General features: G+C 43.9%; 1 pseudogene; it reads right to left on the bottom strand.

Annotated features, from left to right (window-relative positions):
• Positions 1–12332: 12332 nt before the first annotated feature.
• On the bottom strand, positions 12333–13325 carry LOC103290236 (mitochondrial import receptor subunit TOM40 homolog; annotated as a pseudogene).
• Between the last annotated feature and the right edge of the window lie 11991 nt (positions 13326–25316).

Here is a 25316-nt window from a genome sequence, read left to right as displayed (position 1 = left end):
TACGATCTACTCTCTCAGCAACTTTCAAATATACAGTACAGTGTTATTAACTTTAGTCACCATGCAGTACTTTGCATCCCTAATACTTACTTTATATCTGAAGTTTTGTACCTTTTGACCCCCTTTCACCCATTTTGTCCACCCCTCCCCCACTCCCTGCTTCTGGCAAGCACCAATCTGTTGTCTGTATCTATAAGCTTGGTTTCTGTTTTTGTTTTTTTCAGACTCATCAGATAAGTGAGATCGTACAGTATGTCTCTCTCTGTCTGGCTTAGCATAATGCCCTCAGTGTTCATCCATTTGTCACAAACAGCAAGATTTCCTTCTTTTGTTAAGAATGAACACTATTCCATTGTGTGTATCTGTTTATATGTGTATATACAGTTATATATAATATTTTCATTTATCTATGAACATTTAGGTTGTTTCCATATCTTGGCTATTGTAAATAACTCTGTACTGAACATGGGGGTGCATATAGCTTTTGAGTTAGTTTTTCCCCTCTTCCAATAAATACCTAATAGTGGAATTGCATATGATAGTTCTATTTTTAATTCTTTGAGGAACCTCCGTATTGCTTTCCATCATGGTTGCACCAATTTACAAATTTTATTTTCACCAATAGTGTGCAAGGATTCCCTTTTCTCTGTATTCTCGCCATCACTTGTTATCTTGTCGTCTTGATAACAGCCATTCTAATAGATATCAGTACCCCTCACGGTTTATCAGAATCTTCGGGGAACTCTGTAAAAATACTGATACCCAGGCCCACCTCCAGAGATCGTGGTTAATTAGTCTAGAGTTTGACAGTTTTTGAAAACTTTCCAAGTGTTGTTAGTGTGCAGCTTGGGCTGAGAAACACTTTCCTAAGCCAATGATGATCATTCCATTCCCCTTTTGGGTGGCTGGTTTAGGAATGAGCACAGGATGCAGTTTTCAGCCTTATAAAGGGAAATCGGGTTGGAATTGGGGCATCTGAGATTGTCTTTCTCACTCTTAGGAAGGAACAGAAGATAAGGCTGTGTCTTTATTTTCTCTTCTAGGTTTTGGTTGTTACTCTGTGGAGATATAAGGGAAGTGATGTCTGGAACTACTGCAGCCACATTCTGACCATGAAGGAAGCCCCATTCTGCTATGCAAGGTATAGCAGAATGGAAAGAAGGAAAGAATTCTAGGTCTTTGATGGTCTTGTTAAGCTGCTGAATTAACTGACCCTGTGGCTGTTCTACCTCAGGATTTAATATGTGAATATGTGAATAAAAGACATTTAACTTAGTTGGAACCAAAATCATCCTAGCCAATACATTGATAATTCTAACAAAGCACACATTTTAAATTGGGTTCCTCAAACTACGCTCATAGGAACTCTAGAATCCCATGGGGTTTTGCTAGTATTCTCTAGGGACATGTTATAAATAGGATTTTGTATGGGTGTGTACGTATTTACATAGTAAAATGTGTGAAGATATAACTCTATAATATTTTGTCATTTCTGTCTTACAAAGTAAAGCAGCTCATTTATTTGCAAATATGAAACAAGAACTGGAGCAGAGATAACTAGAAATGGAAAATTCTTATTTGACCTGGATAAGATTAAACCTACAAAGAAAACCTTACAATTCATATTAATTGAACCCCTAAACTGTCATAATATGTACAACTGTTATTTTTTACTACCATTATCTTTTGTGTCATATTTATATTTATATCATATAGTGATATAAACTTTATTGCCACTTGCCTTGAATATGTAAATCATTAAAATTTTACCATCAGATAAGGTTTTTGATTGTTTCTTAACAGTTGTTTAGCTGTGGAGATTGTGACTAAAATGTTTGAAAACCCCTGGACTCAAAATATATTATTCTGTTGCCCTGGCTGGTGTGGCTCAGTTGGTTGAGCATCCTCCCATGCACCAAAAGGTCTCTGGTTCAATTCCTGGTCAGAGCACATGCCCAGGGTGCAGACTCAATCCCCAGTAGGGGGCGCGCAGGAGGCAGCTGATCGATGGCTCCCTCTTCCTTCCTCCCTCTCTAAAATAAATAAAAACACATATTAAAAATATTTTTTAAAAGAGGTGTTTTTGAGGTCCTCCTTCTTACTTTTAGCTTTTGTTATCATTTTCATCATTAATGTACACTTCACCACTTGATGTACTGTGAAACCCTTGAACTCTTTTCCTTTGTGTCTTATTTGTTACACACCTAAAACATTAACACAATAGTTATGCACCTAATGCACAGGATTCTAAGTCAGACTCAGATTTATGAACCCTACTTTGGATATCATGTCTTAGTGTTAGAACTTTCATATGCTAGCATACTATGCTTGATAAGTGAATGTACTATCTGTTGCTTGGAGGAACTGGATTCTAGTCTGGCATTCTTGCATGTAATACTAGTAAATATACCTGTGTGCTAGTACGTGCATCTTGTTATGTGAGTTGTATGCATGCGTACCCTAAAACGTGTGCATAGGTATAAGAGAGGTATTACTTTTAGCTTGATCACCCTCTATTACAACATCATAAAATTTAAAAATTCAAAGCCCCAAAGGCAGGAACTGCAACATTTCAGATTAATTTGGGTGGGTTTTCAAACCATTTTCTCAATTACCAGATGGCCTACTATATAACTGAATAGAAAACAGGCTTATGGTGTAAAACATTTATGCGTCCTTATTTAAATGAGGATTCTGTTATTCAACTTCTTTCTCTGAACAAGAGACCAATGAAATGCATAGGCATTATTACCAACTATGACTAGAGCTACCTGCTGGTAGCCACAGATGTGATATGTGCCCTCAGAGCCAGGTGCGGAGCGACAGGGCTGCAGTTCAGTTTGGTGCCAGGGAGAACGGCAGTCTGCTCTTCGTTACCAGGGTTTTATCGTTGCCACAGTGATTCCCAAACACCAGTCCCCACGCACAGGCTGTTCCCACCCTCTCCTAAAGCCGTACGATCTGCTCTAACACCATACATACCCTTCTGAAAACGGCCGCTATCACAGGCAGGGCAATGCTCACCTTGCAGTGTTTTGGAAGATTCACAGGTTTTCTGAGCCTGGGAAAAAGGAAAGAGACCGGCTGGAATCAGAGGAACCGGATTCTAGTGTCAGCCTGGCCACAAGCTACTCCATGTCGCTGGGCAAGTTGCTTCATGTCTCCAGGGCGCATTTGCCCCGTGGTCTCTGAGGCCCCTTCCAGCTCTAAAAGCCCCTTGAGTCAGATTCATACATCTGTCAGCTGAGTTCTGAAACCACATTGTTTTCAGAAAATGATTCTAGAAATGAAACATACAACTAAAAAACCACAAGTCACAAGATTCTAGACACTGTCTAATGTATTTTGTTACCTTCAGATGGAACTTACATAAAATATTTGGTACATGTGAGAATCAATCCTAATTTTAGATGTATTATTATTAGGCAAAGCATTTTCACATATGTGTATTTCGCTCTATACCCTAACTTATAAAATCCAGATAAGTTCTGCCTGATGTGGAAATAACATGCTACTAAATCACATTATTGACCTCTTTGAAGAGAGCTATATAAACACGTGTTAATAATATTCAGGGATATCATAAAAATTGTGACATTTCCTGAAGGGAAGGGATTCAGACAAGCCTATGAATGGATTATATACAATAATCTTTATAGGCAAGTCTGCTGTTTTTTTAAAAAAATACTAACAACAGGATTAGTCTTACAATGCTCTTTGTTGTCTACAAAATCCTCTAAGCATGGAACAATGCTGCATTTGGATATTTAAATGCACAAAAGTTAGATAAAGAATACACTTATTTCAGCTGTAGATTCCGGGCCTGGAAGACCACTTGAAGCCATCCAATCCCTTTGTCTTCACACACAATGAAGGTAAATAGCATCAACATATTTAGAACCTGTCCTATTTTCCAATGTGTCCAGAGATTTGGTAGTTTTCCTTTATAGCTTATTGCAATACTTAAGAATCCTCAATGTCTGATAATTTTTTTTATTCTATCTAATCTTTCATGTAGTGATTTATATGTAATTTTGTTTTGTTTTGTTTTCTCTTTGTGAGATGGAGGAAGCTGTTGGGAATTCTTCTTTGCACAATAACCCTTCTTATTCTTTTTTAAAAAATATATTTTTATTTTTGTTTTTATTGATTTCAAAGAGGAAGGGAGAGGGAGAGAGAGAGAGATATAGAAACATCAATGATGAGAGAGAATAATTGATTGGCTGCCTCCTGCACTTCCCACACTGGGGATCAAGCCCACAACCCAGGCATGTGCCCTTGACCAGAATCAAACTCGAGACCCTTCCGTCAGCAGGCCGACGCTCTATCCACTGAGCCAAACCAGCTAGGGCAATGCTTCTTATTCTAAATCATTATCTCTAGGTTCTTTCAGTTATTGACTATCTTCCATGTGCCATGCACTGCTCTAGATTTGGAGGCTAGAACAGTGGGGAAAACAAAAAAACCAAGGACAACCATCCCTGCCCCTGTGGAGCTTATGTTCTAGAGGGGAGGAAGCAGGCAATAAACAAGGTAAGAAAAGTCTTTAGTATGTTAGATAACTGTAAGATGAGGGAAAGGGAAACATAAATGAAGAAAGGGGGGTAAGAAGTGCTGGGAGTGTGTGATTTGCAATTTAGACAGGCATGGCCCAAGGACGTGATGACATCTGCATCACCAGGGAAATATTCCAGGCAGAGAAATCAGCAAGTGCGAAGGCACTGAGGCACAAACATGCCTGGTTTAGGTGGTTGGAGTGAGTGAGAAAGGAAAGAGTAGTAACAGATCAGGCCAGAGAGAAATCTAGAAATAGCAGGGGTCTGGGGGCTAGAGATGCTCACGGTGCAAGTCCTCGAGAGCCATTTCCTTTCCCTCTGAGACAGAGGAGAGCCTCTGCAGGGATTTGAGCCAAAAAACGAAATGATCTAACATGATTTTAACAGGGACACTGAAACAGGAATTTTAGGGGTAAAATAGGACAGGTTTAGGAAATTTTAGAAATTCTGGAAATTAAGGGGACCATGGAGGAAGCACAGGGCTGCAGAGCAGCAGAAGGTCTATTTCCATAGAATGGGGGAGCTGAGAAGCTGCCACAGGTACATTTCCATAGAATGAGGGAGCTGGGAACAGCAAAAGGTCTATATTTACAAAATAAAGAGAAGGAAGCCCTTCATCCAGAAGGAGAGGAAGAAAGCCCAAAGGGAACAGGAAAACAATAAGGAAGGAGTGGGGAGAACCTCACATGTCCCATGTGAGGTTCCACCTTTGAGCCCAGGAGTAACTATAGTAACCAGGCTAAGGGAATAGTGACCAACCAAGGGGGATATCAAGGCACCAGGATCTGCAGCCTTTATAAGCCATAGGGAAAAGGAACTCAGGGGGACCCTTTCCCCCTCCCCACGTGGGAGTCCATTCTGTGAGACCCTTTCCCCCTCCCTACGTGGGAGTCTACTTGTTCTTCAATAAATCTCCACCTTTGCTATACCACCTTTCTGTCTGTGGATTCATTCTTTGATTCCAGCAGACAAAGAATCTGGGTTCCAGTCCAAAAATTCCGTTTCAACACCTAGGCTGCTGTCACTATAGAGGGACAAGTATGGAAGCAGGAAAACCAGTTTGGAGGCTGTAGCAAATACTATGAGGCTCGTTCAGGTCACCGGGGAATGCTCGCAGATAAACAAGAAGCCCAGGCCGGGTTTAGAATCAAGGGCATTCGGGGACACCCACAAAGCCCACCTGAGAAGAATGACCAAAGAAGCAGGAAGAGCACCAGTGAGCATGGGCTCTGGAAGCCAAATTCCCAGAAGAGGGAGTGAAAACCTGCGTGAAATGGTGCCGATAGGCTGAGCACAATGAAGACAGAAAGTAGACCCTTGGCTGTAGCCACGTAGAGGTCATTGTCTGTGGGGGAACCAGCCAGGGACATCACAATCAGGGAACCCTACAGGGAACTGTTTTAGACAAATTCCCTACCTAACACCGGGTGCTGTTCAGCAGTTTATCCCTTTCCCTCAGTGTTCTCAGTACAACAGATACAGTAATTCCTACCTCAGGGCGGTGAGAACTTCAAGATATAATGTTAGGAAAGTCTGTTACTGGCCTCGGACTGCCATACAGAATGCCGCAGACCGGGTGGTTTAATAACATGAACTTATTTTCCCACATTTCTGGAAGCTAGAAGTCCAAGGTCAAGATGCCATCATGATTGTTTTCTGGTGAGGACTCTCCTCCTGGCTTGTAGACTTCTGCCTTCTTGCTGTGTCCTCTCGTGGCCTTTCCTTTTTGTGTCCACAGAGAGAAAGGTGTCTGAGGTCGCTTCCTCTTCTCATGGGGACACCAGTCTTAGTGGATTACAGCCCCACCCTTAGGACCTCATTTAAACTTAATTACCTCCTGAAGACCCTCTATACAAAGGCAGAGTGTGGGTAAGGGCTTCAACATATGAATTTTGAGAGGTCCATAATAAAGTCCTTAGCACTTGTGAGCACTCAATGTTAATTTAATCACTCAATTACGCTATTGTTGTTTCACGTTACCACTTGAAGACTTCCCTTATTTTTACCATTTAGAGCACAATATATAATTTAAAAACACATTCGATTCTTATTTAGAAGTTTAAAAAACACATTTCATTTACCCAACAACATTTAATTAGCATCTTGAAAAGAGCTTTATTTTTTAAGGAAAAAGTTAGCCAATACTGCCATCTACTGGGGTTTTGTTAAAAGTTTATTTGTTGGACAACATTCTTTATCAATACCATGCTGTATATGCTGCCAGGCTTAATTTTCCCTTTCTAATGAGTGTATATGGACTTGAATGATTTTTTAAAAATTTAATCCCTCTAATAAATCCACGAACAAAGAGGGTAGTCTCGGCAGCCTGCTAGTGGACAATGAGGTTTCATACCTTAAGCTGACAATTGTTCACCTGCTGATTCTGAGGACCAAGTTCGATCGTGCACAGGTGGTTTAAAGGGCTGTGTGGGAGCCCTGGCAGGGTGGCTCAGTTGGTTGGAGCATCCTCCCGAAATGTCAAGGTTGCAGGTTTGATCCCCAGGCAGGGCACATACAAGAATCAACCAATTGCCGAAACCGGTTTGGCTCAGTGGATAGAGCATCAGCCTGCGGACTGAAAGGTCCCAGGTTCGATTCCGGTCAAGGGCATGTACCTTGGTTTCCGGCACATCCCCAGTAGAGGGTGTGCAGGAGGCAGCTGGTCGATGTTTCTCTCTCATCGATGTTTCTAGCTCTCTATCCCTCTCCCTTCCTCTCTGTGAAAAATCAATAAAAATATTTCTTTAAAAAAAGAATCAACCAATGAATACATAAATAAGTGTAACAACAAGTGGATGTTTCTCTCTCAAAATCAAGAAATTATTGTTATTTTTTTAAAAGACTGTGTGGGAGGATACTAGAAGATGGCTGCCAAGTAGATAGATGTTATACTCACCACCTCCCAGGACCAAACTGGAGTTACAGCTAAAATATAGAGCACTCTACCTGAATAACCAACTGGGACCAGCTGACGAGAAGCCTTATAACCAAGGATGTATAGGAGCCGCACTGAGACAGGGAGGAAGGACCGGCCCTGCTCCCACCGCTGGCAGCTGAGGCTCCTGAGGAATATCTCAGCTGCACAGGCTCCCCCTGAAGAGTGTGGAGTTTCAGCCCCACACAGGGCTCCCCGGCTCAGAGCACCAGAGCCTGCAAGAAGAACCCACGTAACATCTGGCTGTGAAAATCAGCAGGTATTGTGTCCACCAGGGAGAGACAGGGAGTCTGCTAGAGACGCGGGCTCCTTCTTAAAGTGCCAATACACAAAATCTCGTTCACAGCCACTCACCCTGGGCTCTGGAGGAGGGAGAGAGTCACATGAGAAGAGGCTCTGGGGAGAGAGCTGAAGGGACAGCCACCAGCATTCCTGTGCCGAGTCATTCTCCCACACCACAGACACCATCTTTCTTGGGTGGTACATGCCCATCCATAGGGCATCAGCCTGGGGGAATGCAATAGCGCCCCCCCCCCCCACTGTACTCCCTCTCATGCCATCCTGCAGAGCTGGCACCTAGCTGAGGAGTCAGCTGCTGGGCCGAGGTGTAGATGTCCGAGCAGATTCAGGCAGTGTCAGTAACTGAGTTGTGTGGTTTGGGGTGGGGACCATTCCCCCCACTTTCTCGTGAAGCTGACTGGCACCTCCCTTCTTAGGAGATCCTCTAGCTCCACTCACTGGGACCCCAGAAACCCCTGCCTTCCACACTCTTGGTGGCTCCACGCTGCCGAGGTCTGAGAAGATTCTGGGACAGACTGAGTGGTGTGGCTCTGAAGCATCCATCTTATATAAAAACTGCTGTTTAACATTTTTAACCCTGCTATTTTGGCTTCTGTGAATGCTTGCTTGCTTAAATAATAAGGAAAATAAGACTACTCCCATTCCAGAGAGGCCATTAAACCTTCCCCAGGCGAAGTTATCAGTGCTGGCACCAGGCCAAGCCTTTGGTTGAGGTCTCAAAGCCCCAGCACATAGGGGCTCTTTAAGAACTTGCAAAGGGGACAGGAAAACCCCATATTTGGGACACATAGAGGGTAAAAAGGTATAAATACAGGAAACTTCCTGTGTGACTGGGCCCAGAATTTGAGAGACATTTTCCTCTGGGCTCGCGCGTAATAAAAATAATAATAAATGTAATTCCATCTCTCTAAGCATTGCTTGGTTCTTCTCCGGTTTTTCTGTCACAGCTCATTCTCCCAAGCCTGACTGGGAGATCCCACCCTCCTAACTCCCAGCAGCCCTGCCCTACTGAGATTGGGCCCCTGGCAGAATGTGGGACAGAATGAGTTGTGTGGCTCGAGGATGGGAGACATTTTCCCCTCGCACGCCCAGCGGATACAGAGGCCTCCTTTCACACAACCAAATCTTGGTCTACCTGGGCCTGATAAACTCTGCTGGTCTATCCTGATGACGCCCTGAGATCCTGCCCCACACAAAGGTGTGCAAGCACCCAGCGGGTGGCCGCTGGATTTGGTCTACCCTGGGACATGTGCTGAGTGGCCTCAGACCCAGCACTGGCACTGTGTGATCTGGTGAACACCACTTGCCCCTACCTGATGACTCACTGAGAACCCACCTCATGTAACTCGAGTACCACCGGAGGCTCTTTCAGTGACCGGCCCAGCAGATAGCTGGCAGGTGGAGGCAGATCTTGGGGTGCCTTAGACTTTTTGCTGACCTGCCCCGAGGCCCGGTGCTGGTAAAAGCCAGCTTTGGTGCACTGCTTCCCACACACGCCCAGGCCAAGCAGAAGCAGGCACAAACTGTGGATTGCTTTGTGTCTCCAAACACATTGCCCAAGGCCAGTCACAGGCAGCACCTAAACAGCAATGAGCAGCCCCTAAAAGTCTGGGGTGCGGTTTTAAGAAGAGTGGGAGGATGGCTGCTGGGACAGGCAACTTGCAGTCTCCGCCATGGTCTGTTCATATGTATGTGGTGGCGAGAGGGCATAACTAATATATATGTCTTTGTTTGGAAAATCTTGGAATATCTAGAAATACACAAGTACCTAATAACAATATTGTCTTTGCAAAGACCTGAATGGATGAGAGAAAAGCGAGGAACAGAGATCATTTTTGCAACTTACCATTTTGTATCTTTTGAATGTTATAGTATATACGTGTATTTTCTATAGAAAAAAATTTAATGCAGAAAGCTGCTATTGTAGCGATCAGATTGCAATATATAAATGTATCAAACCAACACATTGTACACCTCAAACTTATTCAATGTTACATGTCACTTATATCAATATAAAGGAAAACATTTAACGTTGAGATTTTACACCTGAAACTGCTTTGTTAGCTAAGAGTTCCTAGAGGGGATAAAATGGAGAGGAGGTGGAGGAAAGGCCTGGAGAAACCTGAGTTATGTTTTCATTGCGACCACTGGGAGCAAGGAGTTGCAGTCCGGTTTCAAGCCGACTCACACACCCTTCACATGACTGACCAGAGCAAGTGTTTCTTAGCTGAGATGAGATCTGGGAAGAGTTTGAAAGAATAGAGAGAAAATAAAAACTCAGTGGGCAAAATAAAATATTTGTCTTCAGCATCACTAACTTTTCCTTTATGCCATGCCTGCATTCTGACACATATACTGGTACATTTACAAATGAAAAATATACATTCAGACATGGGAATTAGGCACCCTGGACAGAAATGCTCAAATCAGTTGAACACATTTCTTTCCTCCAAGAGGAAGACTTGGGGAGCTTGAGAGGTGTGCCCAGTGAGTCAGATCAGTAAGAGGAAGGTCTTCACAGGGGGGCAGTGGCTGAGTGGAACATATGTGTGAGTGGCAGCCTACAGGAATGGGAGTGGCTGGCCTCTTACCCCACCTGCTTGTTGATGCCTGAAATTCCCTAACACAAGATGAAACCTCTCATTCCACAATTTAGAGATAAACCTTAAACTCTGAGGGTAAGGCAAGTGAAACGGGATTGAAATGGCAAGCCGTAGACTACCAGAGAGGCAGACACGAGGCAGTTAGCGGGCTGTTGCTGCCACTGAGAGGGAAAGGAAAATGGCAGAGTTGGAGTCCTTGGAGCATGTGCTGGCCTGAACTAGAGCAGAGCCCCGGACTTGGCATCCTCAGGTAAGTCACGGGGAGGGGGGTTCATTCCAAATGTGGAAGGTTGACCAGGAGACAAATGGATCTAATGGTGGGACTGACATTTTGCTCCAAAAGTAGAAATAATAATAGCAATGCAGAAAAGTAGAAATAAATAATATATATGTAGCATTTTTATATATACATATATAGCATTATATATATTAATTTATATATATAGCATTATATATCAATATCTAGCCATATATATTATGTATATCTATCTATCTATCTATCTATCTATCTATCTATCTATATAAAACCTTAATATGCAAATAGACCAAACAGTGGAACAACCGAACAACTGAACAACCAGTTGCTATATGTGCGCTGACCACCAGGGGGCATGCGCGGAACATGGTAGGTGTCTGCTGCAGCTGGATGGTGGAGCAGGTGAGCAGGGGTGCCAGACCAAGGCTGGGCTCCAATCGCTGTCATCAGAGCGAGCCTCTGGTGGTATCTGAAAATTCTTTGCTCCCGCGTGCTGCAGTCCCGCCTGGCACTCACACCTGCTGCCAGCGGTGCTGGCCCCACTTGCACCCACGGCTGGCGCCAGAGCCACTGCTCGCACCCACTGCCGGCACCCAGCACCAGCCCCAATCACTCGGCGCCGTCAGTGGCAGCTGCCCTCCCTGATCATCCCTCAGGGCTTCTCCACCTCCCCCTGCTCCTGAGGGGCAATCAGGGCCGGCAGCGGCCTCTCACACCCACTGATGGCAACGGCCCTGCTCACACTCACAGCTGGCGCTGGAGCCGCCGCTCGAACCTGCTGCTGGTGCCCGGTGCTGGTCCCAATCGCTCAGCACTGGCAGTGGGTGCGAGCAGCAGCTGCCAGCCCCAATTGCCCCTGAGGGCTTCTCCACCTCCCCCTGTTCCTGAGGGGCGATTGGGGCAGCAGCTGCCACTCACACCCACTGATGGCACTGGCCCCGCTTGCACCCACTGCTGGCGCCGAACCCAATTGCTCCATGCCGTCAGCGGGTGCGAGTGGGGCTGGCACCATCAGCCTGTGGGAGCGGTGGCTGCAGGAGCGGGGCTGCTGGCAGACAGAGGACCTGGGGCCGTGGTGGGAGGGGCCGGGCGGGGGCATGGAGGATGGCCCGAGACCTGCCCCTGTGCCCACCGCAGCCTCGTGGCCCATAGTTCCTTTCAAGGTGCATGAATTCGTGCACTGGGCCCCTAGTGTATATATAAAAATTGATTATCTGTTTTCCTTTCAGCAAACCAAGGTCAGTCTTTCAGTTGACCTGTCTTCCTGGTGGGTGACCTGTCTTATTGGGATGGGGAAGCTCCTTTTCTTGCTGTCCCCTCAGGGCGTGGCCCCAAGATCTTTGGGGGTGGTAGTGATGCCCCAACACCTCCCTGAGGTTGTCTGGCAGCCTCGGCCCCTGGTGCTCAGAATCTGGCGTGCCTCTCGATTCCAGAACCCCTTCTGGGCCTCAGGTCCACTGGGCACACAGCTCCCAGTGCTTCGAATCCCGAAGCGCCCATGGTTCTAGAATTCCCCCCTCAGCTGCTGGGGTGATGGCCCCCTCCTTTCCGCTGCCCCCCTGACCACCAAGGAGGGAGGGAAGGGAGAGGGAGGGAGGCTTAGGTCTCCCCTCTGTTCGTTGGGGGAGGAGCAGGGGGAATCTCAAGGAGGGAGGGAGTGGGAGGCAGGAGCCAGGAGGGGCTCAGCCGATGGTGAGGCCAAAGCCACACTGGGACTTGTTCTTTCGGTGATTCAGGAAGGCCCCGAGGGCCAGCGTCAGCGACAGGGGTGGCACCCACGATCCAGTTGCTGTCCACGGAGCCTTTCAAGAGGAGGTTGGCCCTGGGCAAGTCCAGCTGGTACCCGAAGGAGACACTCGTGTCTTGCATTCTCGTGCTGGCCTCAAACTCCTTGCCTACCTGCAGCTGTCACTGGCTTTGTGGTAATATGTCGCGTGCACACCCGCCTGGCCCACCGTTACTGTCGCCAACCAGCTGTTCAACGTGTGTTTCCCAGCTGGAGACATGACAGTACCCTCCTCCCCACGCCGCCGGGGGTAGACCAGCTCTCCGCCCAGTGCCAGACACGGCGTGATGCTCTGGAGGTAGTGGGCCTCGAGGATTCCTGAACCCACCAGGACGTCTGGGCTCCCGAGGGGGACAGCTGCTGTGAAGTCAGAACCCCGGTACTCCCCATCCACCTGCCAGTTCACAAACTTGGACTGCTGGGTCTGGATGGCCTTCTTGGACCTGAGGCCGGGGCCCAGCTGGTGAATGGCCTGAGCACGGAGGCCGCCACTGTTGTCCATGTCACCCACCAACACGGGGAATGCCTCGGTGGGACTCAGCTGCTTTGTCCCCACGTATGTGACCCCGAAATGGTAGTTGGACGCCCTGACGGTGCTGAGAGCTACTGTGTGGTTCACCTGGAAATGGCTCCTCAACCCTTTGTTGACTGTGAGCTTGACACCTTGCACCTGGAGAGGAAACAGCTCCTGGCACTTGCGGTGGCACTCGGCGGGCGCGCCGGGTGGGAAGGCAGCCGCAGGCCCCATCATCTCGCCTACAGTCCCGGGTCGTTCTGAACCTCGACCTGCCCCGGCCCCTGAGCCCAGGCCGCCCCCAAGCAGCGGCAGCGCGAAGCCCGGAGGAGAGGGTGGAGGCAGCGGCAGTCCTTCTGACAAATAAAGGAACATAAGTTTAAAAGTTATTCACTAGCACGGATGTGTGCAGGGCACTTGTGATATATCAGAAAACAAGACAGACTCAGCCCTTTCTTCTCTGTCCTCACACCCAATCAAGACCATGTCTTTCCCTCCTAACTTTTATTTTTATTTATTTATTTTTGATGATAATTTTTATTTATTTATATTTTTTGTTAATCCTCAACCGAAGATATCTTTCCATTGATTTTTAGGGCGAGTGGAAGAGAGAGGGAAAGACAGAGAGAAGCATCAATGTGAGAGAAACACATGGATTGGTTGCCTCCTGCAGGAGCCCTGACCAGGACCCAGGCGGGGAGGATCCTGCAACCAAGCTATGTGCCCTTAACCGGAATCAAACTGGGACCCTTTGGTCTGCAGGCCGACGCTCTACCCACTGAGCCAAACCAGCTAGGGCCCCCCTAACTTTTAAAAGGAGTAAACCAAAGCAACCAGAAAATCTAGAAGAATAGTACACAAACACACTAATATCCATCACCTAGATTTAACAATTGTTATTATTTTGACACTTTTGTTTGTATCTTGATAGATAGATGATATAGAATAGATACAGATGATATGATATGATGAGAGAGAGAGAAAGAAAGAAGACGAAGACAAAGAAGAGGAGGAAGAAGAGGAGGAGGAGAAGGAGGAGAAGGAGGAGAAAAAGAGAGGGGCATATTTTCTTCTAAGCCATTTATTTATTTTAAATATAGATTTTTTATTGATTTCAGAGAGGAAGGAGGAGGGAGAGAGAGAGAAACATCAATGATGAGAGAGGATCATTGATCAGCTGCCTCCTGCACACCCCACACTGGGGATTGAGCCTGCACGTACCATTATGATAAAGTTTAATTTATAAGTTAGGCACAGTAAGAGATTAACAACAATCACTAATAATAAAATAGAACAATTATAACAATATACTGTGATAAAAGTTATGTGAATGTGATCTCTTGTACTGTACTCACCTTTTCACTTAAGGGAAGGACTGTATGGCTTCTCTTTGGCATATCCGAATTGCCAGCATCACTAGTCTTGCGTTTTGGGGCCATTATTAAGTAAAATAAGTGTGACTGGACCACAAGCACTGTGATACCGAGACAATGGACCTGGTAACTGAGATAGATGGTTACTGAGTGACTAGCAGGTGGGGAGAGAATACAGTGTGGAGATGCTGGACAAAGGATGACTCACATTCCAGGTAGGGTGGTGCAAAAGTTCACCACATCATTCAGAACATAACACAATTTAAAACTTATGAATTGCTTATTTCTGCAATTTTCCATTTAATATTTCAGACCATGGTTGACCACAGATAACTGAAACTGCAGAAAGTGAAACCGCTGATAAGGGGGGATTACTATACTTCAGAATGCATCTCCTCAAGATAATATATCAGGGCTGGAAGAGAAAAAGTAATGCATTTTTTATTTTTTTAAGCTGTTCTGGGTCATTAAAGGAGACTGTGTTTTGGCCACAGAATTGCAAGGACAAGATAAATTGGAAGTCGGGTAGTCATGGAATTGGCAGTTTTGACCTGGACTTGGATTTTATAACTTGCCCAACACAATGACACCCACATTCCTAAAGCCCAGAAGTACCATTCAGCTCATCCTATCTAATAAAAGACTAATATGCAAATTGACCATCACTCCAACACACAAGATGGCTGCCCCCATGTGGTCAAAGATGGCTGCTTCCATGTGGACACAAGATGGCCACCACAAGATGGCCAGCAGGGAAGGGCAGTTGGGGGTGACCAGGCCTGCAGGGAAGGGCAGTAGGGGTGACCAGGCCTGCAGGGGAGGGCAGTTAGGGGTGACCAGGCCTGCAGGGGAGGGCAGTTTGGAGGGACCCAGGCCTGCAGGGGAGGGCAGTTGGGGGGGGAGGACAAGACCAGCAGGGGAGAGCAGTTAGGGGTGATGAGGCTGGCAGGGAAGGGCAGTTAGGGGGGACCGGGTCAGCAGGGGAGGGCAGTTGGGGGGACCAGGCCGGCAGGTGAGGGCAGTTAGGGGCAATTGGGCTGGCAGGGGAGCAGTTAGGCATCAATCAGGCTGGCAGGGGAGTGGTTAGGGCAGTGATGGCGAACCTATGACACGCGTGTCAGCACTGACCTGTGTAGCCATTTCTGATGACATGCAGCCGCATGCCAAGGATGAAACATTTGCTGCTCCCTGAGGATGAAACATTTGCGACTAGAGTCTTGGAGTTAGTTTTTTCCTCAAAGTGACACACTACCCGAATTATGCTCAGTTTTTTGGCGAAGTTTGACACACCAAGCTCAAAAGATTGCCCATCACTGGGTTAGGGGGTGATCAGGCTGGCAGGCAGAAGTGGTTAGGGGCAATCAGGAAGGCAGGCAGGCGAGCAGTTGGGAACCAGAAGTCCTGGATTGTGAGAGGGATGTCCAACTGCCCGTTTAGGCCTGATCCAGGTAGGACATCCCTTGAGGGGTCCCAGATTTGAGAAGGTGCAGGCTGGGCTGAGGGACACCCCCTGCCCCCATGCACGAATTTTGTGCACCGGGCCTCTAGTTTCTGACTAAAGCATGTTTAGGCTTGAGAGTTTCTTATCAAGCTAGATTTGGTAGATTAAAAAAAAAAAGTCCAACTAGCTATATCTATGTAGCTTGTACTCCCTGCCCCTTTAAATTCTTATACTGAATCAAGAATAATTTTCCACACCAGGCAACTGGCTGAGCATGTGCTACATATATCTGGTCCATTTGAGTATCTAAAGCACCATATTAGAACATTGTCACAATATAAAGAAAACGTCCTTGCTCTTCCCCCTCTGCCACCATCGTATCTTTGGGTAGCAGAAGGAATTAGCAATATACTTATGAGCACTCTGTGGATGTAGGCTCCTTTCAGGGCATTGATTTGATACAAATTCTAAATCTGTCCTCAGTTCAATTGGTTTCCAGTGTAGCTTTACTGTAATTACACCATGGATTTTATCAAATATTGCCAATATTTGTATTTAGTGTACAGTATTGTGATTTCAAAATTGATTCTAGATTTAACCCAACATTTTGGAATGTATTTTTCTGTATAAAAATTGGTTCAGAAAAAATAATATTTTGAGATTAAAAAAACATCTTATAGTTATTCTAACATAGATTTTAGTCACATTTATATTCTGTAGTGTTCAATGATTCCACTACATTACAAACTCAAGGAACAGATAAAATTGTTTTACCCACTGCCACCTAAGCAATGTGGAACATTACAAATAATATGTACTCACAAACAAGAGCCACGATGGTATGGCTCCGAAATTAGGAAGGACATTACGACCGGCCTGTATAAAAAGAGCCTGATTTCTTCCAAGCAATGCATTTTCATCAAAGCTCATACATATTCAGTGAAACAAATAGAAGGCCAATGAATTCAATGAACTGCCACTGAAACCTAAACATCGGTTTCCTAGCATCTGTTTGTGGGAATTATGCAAAATACTTAACACAATGTGTTTTCACTGCAATCCTATTTTTGTTTCCCAACCAGTGAATTTTCGTTTAAACCAATATGTTTACCTCAGACCCATGTGCGTGCATTTATTGGAACTGAAATACAGTTACAGATACAGGCAATGTGTCGACGGAGGCCAAACCAATGCATTTTGATTCAACTCAGTCAATTTCCCACCACATGTATTCTGATTCTCTGGGGACATGAAGCCCCTCTAATGATAAATGCATGAGGCTGTGAGGGAAGGCAGGAGAAATGATGTCCTGGATTGCAGGGAAATGGCACGGAGCAGCAGCTCTCTTAAAACCTTGTTGCCCAAGTGTACCCTGTGGCCCAGCAGCCCTGGGGGCTTGTGAGAAAGGCCCACCCTAGACCCACTGTTTCAGAATCTGCTCTTAACAAGATCTCCACGTAATTCATTTGAACACTATCATTTGAGAAGCACTGTTTTAAAACAAACTCTTAAATGTCCTTAGGTTGATACTCAAAGTTTTATGAGACAAGCAATTTTTCCAGTGGATGGACAATCTGGTAAAACAGAGTTTAAAACCAGCTTGCTTGCTTTTTATTGCACACCACACATGAATACATGTTCTTCTTTAAGACTCAAACAATTAAAAGTCTGTAGAGCAGTGTTTCAAGTGAGAAATAAATGGCCAAGATGAAACTCTGTTTAAGAATGCGAATTCAGCCCTAGCCACGGACTGAAGGGTCTCGGGTTCAATTCCAGTCAAGGGCACGTACCTTGGTTGCAGGTTCCCTGGCCCTGGTCAGGGTGCATGCAGGAGGCAACCAATCGATGTGACTCTCTCACATCAATGTTTCTCTTTTATATATATATAATTGATTTTTTACAGAGAGGAAGGGAGAGAGATAGAGAGTTAGAAACATCGATGAGAGAGAAACATCGATCAGCTGCCTCCTGCACACCCCCTACTGGGGAGGTGCCCGCAACCAAGGTACATGCCGTTGACCGGAATCGAACCTGGGACCTTTCAGTCAGCAGGCTGATGCTCTATCCACTGAGCCAAACCGGTTTCGGCTCGATATTTCTCTTTGTCTCTTCCTCTCACTTCTACTCTCTAAAAAAAAAAGAAAAAAAAAGAGATAAGTACAGCACATACAATAATGCACAATATACAATAGTTGGTCATAATAAACGCCTATGTTACAGTTTGTTAAAAAAAAAAAGAAAGCAAGAAAAATAAGTTAAGATATTTCAGGTTGCATAAATGAGTCTCCAATCTTCTTTGAGTGGTAGTATATATTGCAGGATGTACAAAAACTAAAGAGTCAAGAACAGCTGAATACAGTGCAGCTCTAAGGAGGTCACCTTTTTGCCTCCTCACAATGAAGTATGGTAGCAATCATCTCAGATAGAAACTGCTGTTTGGGTTCTGTACTTATTTGTTTGCTAAAACAATAGAAAGTTATTTTGATTTTCTGAACTTATGTATGCTATCCCAATACTCCATTGATGATGGTTTAAATATCCCATTGATTGTGATCTCACTGGTCATCAAAGCACATTCCTGGGACCCAAGACGGTTCAATTATCCTAAATTGCCTCAGTAGCTACAGATAGTGCATTCCTGTTGACTCAGAGATCCCAGAATCTGGACAGCACAATTATTCTAAATTGTCCAGGTGGTCTGTCCCAGATACTGTGTTTCTGTTGATTCAGTGATTCGTAGATACTTTAGATAACTAACTTGCTCAGTTTCACTTCTGTAAAATCGCGAAACAGGTTCCTTATTCCAGACCCAAAGATGTAATCGATACTTTTGTGATATTCTGCCAATATAAGCCAGGCGTGGCAACCTGTTCGGGGCTTCGAGGTCTGGAGCGCTTTTGCTCCCTTGTATGCCGCCGGCTTTTAGTAAATGACTCCATAATTCGACTTTTTTGAGGCGTCCTTTGTAAGATGGGGGTTACACCACAACAACACGCTCCCCATGTGGTGACCCAAGCAGGCTTTCTGCTTCCGGGTCAGGTTGTTTTGGTCAACCACCTTCAGTCTGGCAGACTTAATTTTTAAACTCAGCCACAAGGGTTACCTTAAGGAACCTTGAAATGATTCAGAACAGAAGTTCTTTTTTTGGATCTGAAGACTCATTACATAAACTTTCATTTGGCCTTTTAATGGTAACCAATGCAATAAATAATTAAATGTTATTGAGCTTGATAATGATAAATTAAAATTAATTTACTGAGGATTCTGAGTCAATATTCCAGCAAGAAGTCTTGGTCTTGGCAACTTTACAATTCTGCTGTGCACATTGTCACAGAGATATTTTGAATTCCAGCAAAGGGAAAGGACACTTTTGAACAGGTGACATACCAGAGTTATCTTGAATTCTTGTGGTTCTCAATGATTGCTGCTTTGTTGTTGTTCTTTAAATTTTCTTCAGAATTGTTTATTAAAAGGACCCTGGCTGGGGAGGAGCCTGCAACCAAACAAAATTGTTTATTAAAGGAACACAGTTTTGTATCTATTGGTTTGTGCTAGTTGATCAGGCTGATGTCTTTAGCATGATATGATACACATCCACATGTAATTTTTTAAAAATATGTTTTTTAGAGATAGAGGAAGGGAGAGGGAAGGAGTGATAGAAACATTGATGAGAGAGGAACAAAATCAATTGGTTGCCTCCTGCACATCCCCCACTGGGGATCAAGCCCACAATCTGGGCTTGTGCCCTGACCGGGAATGGAACTGTGACCTCCTGGTTCATTATACACCTGTAATTTTTAAAAATTAGGTGAGGTAGCCCTAACCAGTTTGGCTCAGCGGATAGAGCATCGGCCTGTGGACGCAAGGGTCCCAGGTTCAATTCCGATCAAGGGCATGTAGCTTGGTTGCGGGCACATACCCAGTAGGGAGTGTGCATGAGGCAGCTGACCGATGTTTCTCTCTCATCAATGTTTCTAATTCTCTATCCCTCTCCCTTCCTCTCTGTAAAAAATCAATAAAATATATTTTTAAAAATTAGGTGAGGTAAAAGCCTCGCATTAACACTTTTTTTAGGTTAAAGAAATATAGTTTATTCCTGAAACGAATGTATCTTCAAATGGAAGGGTTTTTCTTTATGTGAGTTTTAAATAATTTTCAGTGCCCAGGAATGTTCTCTATAAAACATAACAAAATGCATAACAATAATGGTTCAATTGAAAATAGTTATCTTGAATAGGATTTGATTTGCAATTCTAAATACCCTATGACTTGGGTAACAAAATCTACTATAAGATTTGGTCAACTATAACTTGTCATGTGGCTTGGATACAGTATAATTTAGAAAGTGTTTATACTCACTACATGTTTCACTTATTACATCTTCCCATATCTATATTATTTAAAATAAACACTCTTAGTTTTATTAAAAAGTAACACTCACAGGAAACGGAAATTATTTCGTAGTAACTATAAATAACAGGAAGGTTAAAGGTGATATTAAAGGTGATGTTATGTTATTAAAGAAGGAGTCCTCAGTAAAACAACAATAACTAAATAACCTGTTCCATATTGTTTATGCTAGTATTTCCAGAATTTACTTTTCCATGTAACTTTTTTTTCCCCCCCACAAAATTCTCACTAATGCTCCAGGAATGGCTGCATTAGGGACTGTGTAGTCAGAGAACTCACCGCCTTAGGGAAAGACAGTCCAGGACGACAATGGGTCACAGTTAAATATTTGATGCGAGCCTGAGGCACATACTGTTCTTGTGATGTGGGCTAACCATGTGAATACATCACATGGGATATTGTAGCCACTCCATGTTCTGTGTAAGGACTGAAGAGCGAGGGGCCAGATTTCTCCGTTCATAGCAGCAGCTTAGAAGAACTAAAAGAGCCTGGATCTTGAAGTTCAACTCCTGACCTGAGGTTGTTTGAGATGGACTTAATTAAATTTTCTGAGCCTGGCTCCTCCCTCATGTCATGGGGATAACTTTAAGCATTGTTGTGAGAACACAGTGAAATAAAGCATTCAGTAGATGGTAGCTGTTATTAATATTACAATAATGTTTTATAACAGGTAGGCTATAAGGTATTTTGCAAATATATCTCAAATCTAAATTAGAACCAGTTAATTATCTTTGCCTTGTTTTTTTATTCCTTATAGCATTTACGACTATCTAGCATGTTACATATTTATTGTTTATTAGTTCATCATCTGTCTCCCTACCTAGAATGTAGGCTTCTTGAAGGTGGCAGTATTGTACATAGTAAGCACTCAATATATATTTGCTGAATTAAATAATCACTACTAAAAGCTCTCATGTATTGAGTGTCACTATGTGCCATGCCTTTTACTAGGTATTTAACATATACATTTATATTGTATCATTTAATATTTATATTAACCCTAAAAGATGGCTATTATCCTCATTTTAAAAAGTGAGAACTGAGAGTGAAATTAAGTAACTTGCCCCAAATTACACTCTAGAAAGTGACAATCAAAATTCAATCCCAAATCTCAATTTACATTTCAAATATTCACTTACTGTATTAGTTTCCTAGCACTGCTGTAACAAATCACCACACTCGTGGTGGCTTAAATTAGCAATTTATTATCTCACAGTTATGGAGACCAGAAATCTGACATCAGTATCCCTGGGCTGAAATCAAGGTGTTGGCAGAGCAAAGCTTCCGTCAGAGGCTCCAGGTCCTTCCAGCTTCTGGTGACTGCCAGCATTCCTTGGCTTGTGGCTGCACCATCTAATCTCTGCCCTGGTGATCACATTGCCACTTTCTCTTCTATGTAAAATCTCCTTCTTACAAGGGCATTTTGATTATATTTTAAGGTCCATCTGGATAATCCAGGATAATCTTTCCACCTAAAAATTCTTAATCACATCTGCAAACTCCTTTTGTGCATGTAAGGTCACATTCACAGGTTCCAGAGGTTGAGATGTGGTTGTCTTTTGAAGAGCCATTAGTCAGTCTACCATTCTTGTATCCTAAAAAAAATGACTTTGCATTGAGGTCCCAGTCCCCAGGTCCGAGACAAAGACTGCTCACCAGGACAGGAATGCCAGTTACAACACTCAAGCCCAAGAGGTGAGGGGAAACTTTACAAGATGCAATCATTTCCCCCCTGGGTCTAGGGGAATATCGTCTAGGCCTAAGTGCAGGAAAAACTGGATAGGTCAGATGCCAGGAAGGTACAAAGATAAATGCTCATTTGTCACAGAGACAGCAATTTGTCTCTGGGATCCCCTGAAAACAGAAAAAAAAAGAGAAAAGGAAACAGCCTGAGAATTTGCTTTAATTAAGTAATCAGGCTTAGAATCACCAATAATAGGAAAAACTGATGCCTTCTGATGTGATGCAATAAGAGATACTTGACATATCTATGCAGTATCCTTAACAAAGAAAATATTAGTAAATCGTGTAGAAACCATCAGAGAAATCCAGAATATGGGACATCATATCTTGGACTCTTCAAAATATTTCAGTGCCATGAAAAAAAACCAAAACAGACTGTTCTAGATTAAAAGACACTGCAGCTAAATGTATTATTTGATCCTTAACTGGGCCCTGGATTGTGTTGTTTTGTTTTTTAAAAAAAGATATTACAGTCCGGCCGGTGTGGCTCAGTGGTTGAGCATCAACCTGTGAAGCAGGAGGTCACAGTTCGATTCCTGTTCAGGGCATATGCCCGGGTTGTGGGCTCAGTCCCCAGTGTGCAGCGTGCGGGAGGCAGCCAATCAGTGATTCTCTCTCACCATTGATGTTTCTATCTCTCTCCCTCACCTTTCCTCTCTGAAATCAATAAAAATATATTTTTTTAAATTAAAAAGCTATCAAAGTAATTTTTTGAACAATTAGGGAAATATGAATATAGGTCATCTTCTATGATGTTGAACTGACATTAATTTTCTTAGCTCTGACAATGTTCTTTTATGTCAGGAAATATTTTTAATCTTGGAAAACACATGCCGAAGTACTTAGGGGTGGAGCATCCTGGGGCTCGCCAGTAAACTTAAGTGAAGGGCATGAGGATGTTAAGTGTACTTTTCTCCAACTTTTCTGTAGGTTTTGAAGTTTCTTCCAAATTGAAATGAGAGAGAGAGAGAGAGAGAGAGAGAGAGAGAGAGAGAGAAACACAAAATTACTTTATGGTTACCTCGTGACTTGGTGGTGCTCATCATGACTGGGGTGGGTGAGGAGACGACTGCACAGACTTGCACAAAAGGCGAAAAGAACTTGTATTGCTGCATTCCGTCTTTGGCCTGCCCTATTTTCAGTAACAATCAAGAAACAAACAGCGTGGGAGACTCACTGGGGCTCCAGGGCTACCATTCTTATACGAGTCTCCAAAACGTAGCCATGATGTGGACTAATATAAATCATTTGTGGTTTTCTATTATCTGTGGTTCTGTTCTCTATTGAGATGGATAATAAAGCACTAATTATTGGTTTAACTGCTTTTGTGAGCATCTATTCATTTAATACATTTGCAGTGAGCGCCTACAAATGGCCTGTTAGACACAGGGGATTCAGCAGACAAGATATCGTACTTGCCATCATGGAGATAATGTTCTAGGTAATCTAGATAACATTAAAACACTTGAAAATTCTAGAAAGAGTGAATCTACTTACTCCTGGTCTTCAATTTACTCTCATCATGTCTAGCAGAACACAGCCGAACATGTTTAGAACACTATATCCACACCCTTGTTTAAACCCCTTTCACTAATAAGATGCCCAGTCACTGTCAGGTTATTTTGGGAACTCTAAGTCATCAGAATGGATGAGATGGCCAATGGAATAAGTATCGACAGAAGAGAGAAAACTTCCCAAATCCGAGTCTTGGGTGCTCCAGGGATATAAGGGGGAGCCAACAAAAGAAACTACAAAAGAGCCCCCAGAGCAGTAGGAGAAATTTCAGGTACATGTGGTGTCCTGGAAACCAAGCAAAGTATGTTTTTAAAGGACGATGGATTGATTGATAGATAGAATGGATCAACTGTAGCCTTATCACAAATTTCCTCTGTTGCTCAAGCTGGTGGATGAGAGTTTATTACTTGCAAGCAAAAGAGTTGTGATTATAGAATGAAGTAGTTCTAGAACATAGCAGTTGATTAACCTTTTGCACTCGGATGTCGAGATTAAAATTACTCTTTGAATGTATCAATAATTTGAAATATAAAAAAATCCAAATAAATAAGTTTGTATTAAAAGAAACTCCAGTTTTTTATTCTACTGCCGCGCTTTGTAAAATCTGGGGCATTTAAAAAATTAAATCCCGAGTAGAATAAAGGAATCGAGAAAAAAGCAAGCAAGTGCAAAGGGTTAAGAAATAGTAGCAGCCATTTCTAGCTCTGGGAAAGGTTTCGTTTTTTGTGTGTGTTTGTTGTTGTTGTTTTAGTTAATTGACCAGAATTGAATCATTTGTCAGGTGGGTGAAGAACAATGTCAGAAGTGGTACTATAGAGAGCAAATCTGGGCAGAGCTTTGAATTGGGTGGTCAGAGGGGCTTGGGGGCCCTGTCTGCTTTGGGGTGTGGGGTGGTGGTGGAAGGAAGCGCCAGAAGATTGCATTTGCCTGCCTTTGTCTCCACCTCGCAGGACCCACCCTTGCAAGATCAAGGTACAAAACCAAGGAGGAAAGATTTAATACACAAATACTGCAGGTAATACTTATTAGTATTTAAAGGGAAAATACGTTAGGACTGACCCTTTTTTGTAAACTGTCTTTACACCAAGAAAAGGCCTGCCAACTCAAAAGCAGTTTTTAATGTAGTGTTGTGACTCTATTCTTCGCCTTCTGAAAGTATAGATTTCCCCCCTGCTCATTCTTGCAGCAAGTTTTGCTGAATAAGCTTCTCTTCAGACACTTCCTGAGTCCCCTTTGTTCCAGTCGTGGATGCAGCATATTTGTGTACTCAGCACTGCTCATCTACCTGTCCAGTAACCTCTTTACCCACATCCTGCAACCCTCCGCAAACACACACATACCTGATGTCTGTCCTTTACCTGTCCGCCCCAAACCCACCTTCCTATTTCTCTGTGGTGCTGGAACTTGAAACTTCACAAGCTAGTCCTCCTTTGCCAGCTGGTTTTAGCTTACATCCTGCGCCTAGAAGACCATGGGGGAAGATTGAAGGCAGGAGGCGGAGGGGAGAAAAGCCTTTTTTTGTTTGTTCGTGTGTTGTCCCAAAAGTGGTACTTCACCCATAGCAGCAGCATCCCATTTTCTTCAGCATTCCCAGAACCAGCCTCCCCTGAAATGTCCCAGCAGCCAGGCTGGGCCATGCTCCCTCTGAAGGCTCTCGGGGAGAATCCTTCCCTGCCTCTTCCCAGCTTCTGGTGTCAGCAATCCTTGGCATTCCTTGGCTTGTAGCAGCATCACTCCTATTTCTGCCTCTTGCTTCACATGGCATTCTTCATGTGTCTTGTGTCTTCACCTGGCCTTCTCATCTGGACAGCAGTCATTGTATTTAAGGGCCCACTCTAATTCACTTAGACTTCATCTTAACTTGATGACATCTGCAAAGATCCT

Source organism: Eptesicus fuscus, chromosome 9 (assembly GCF_027574615.1).
Source record: "Eptesicus fuscus isolate TK198812 chromosome 9, DD_ASM_mEF_20220401, whole genome shotgun sequence".
NCBI lineage: Eukaryota > Metazoa > Chordata > Mammalia > Chiroptera > Vespertilionidae > Eptesicus > Eptesicus fuscus.
Note: the sequence above shows the minus strand (reverse complement) of the source record. Positions and strands in the feature narration are given on the sequence as shown.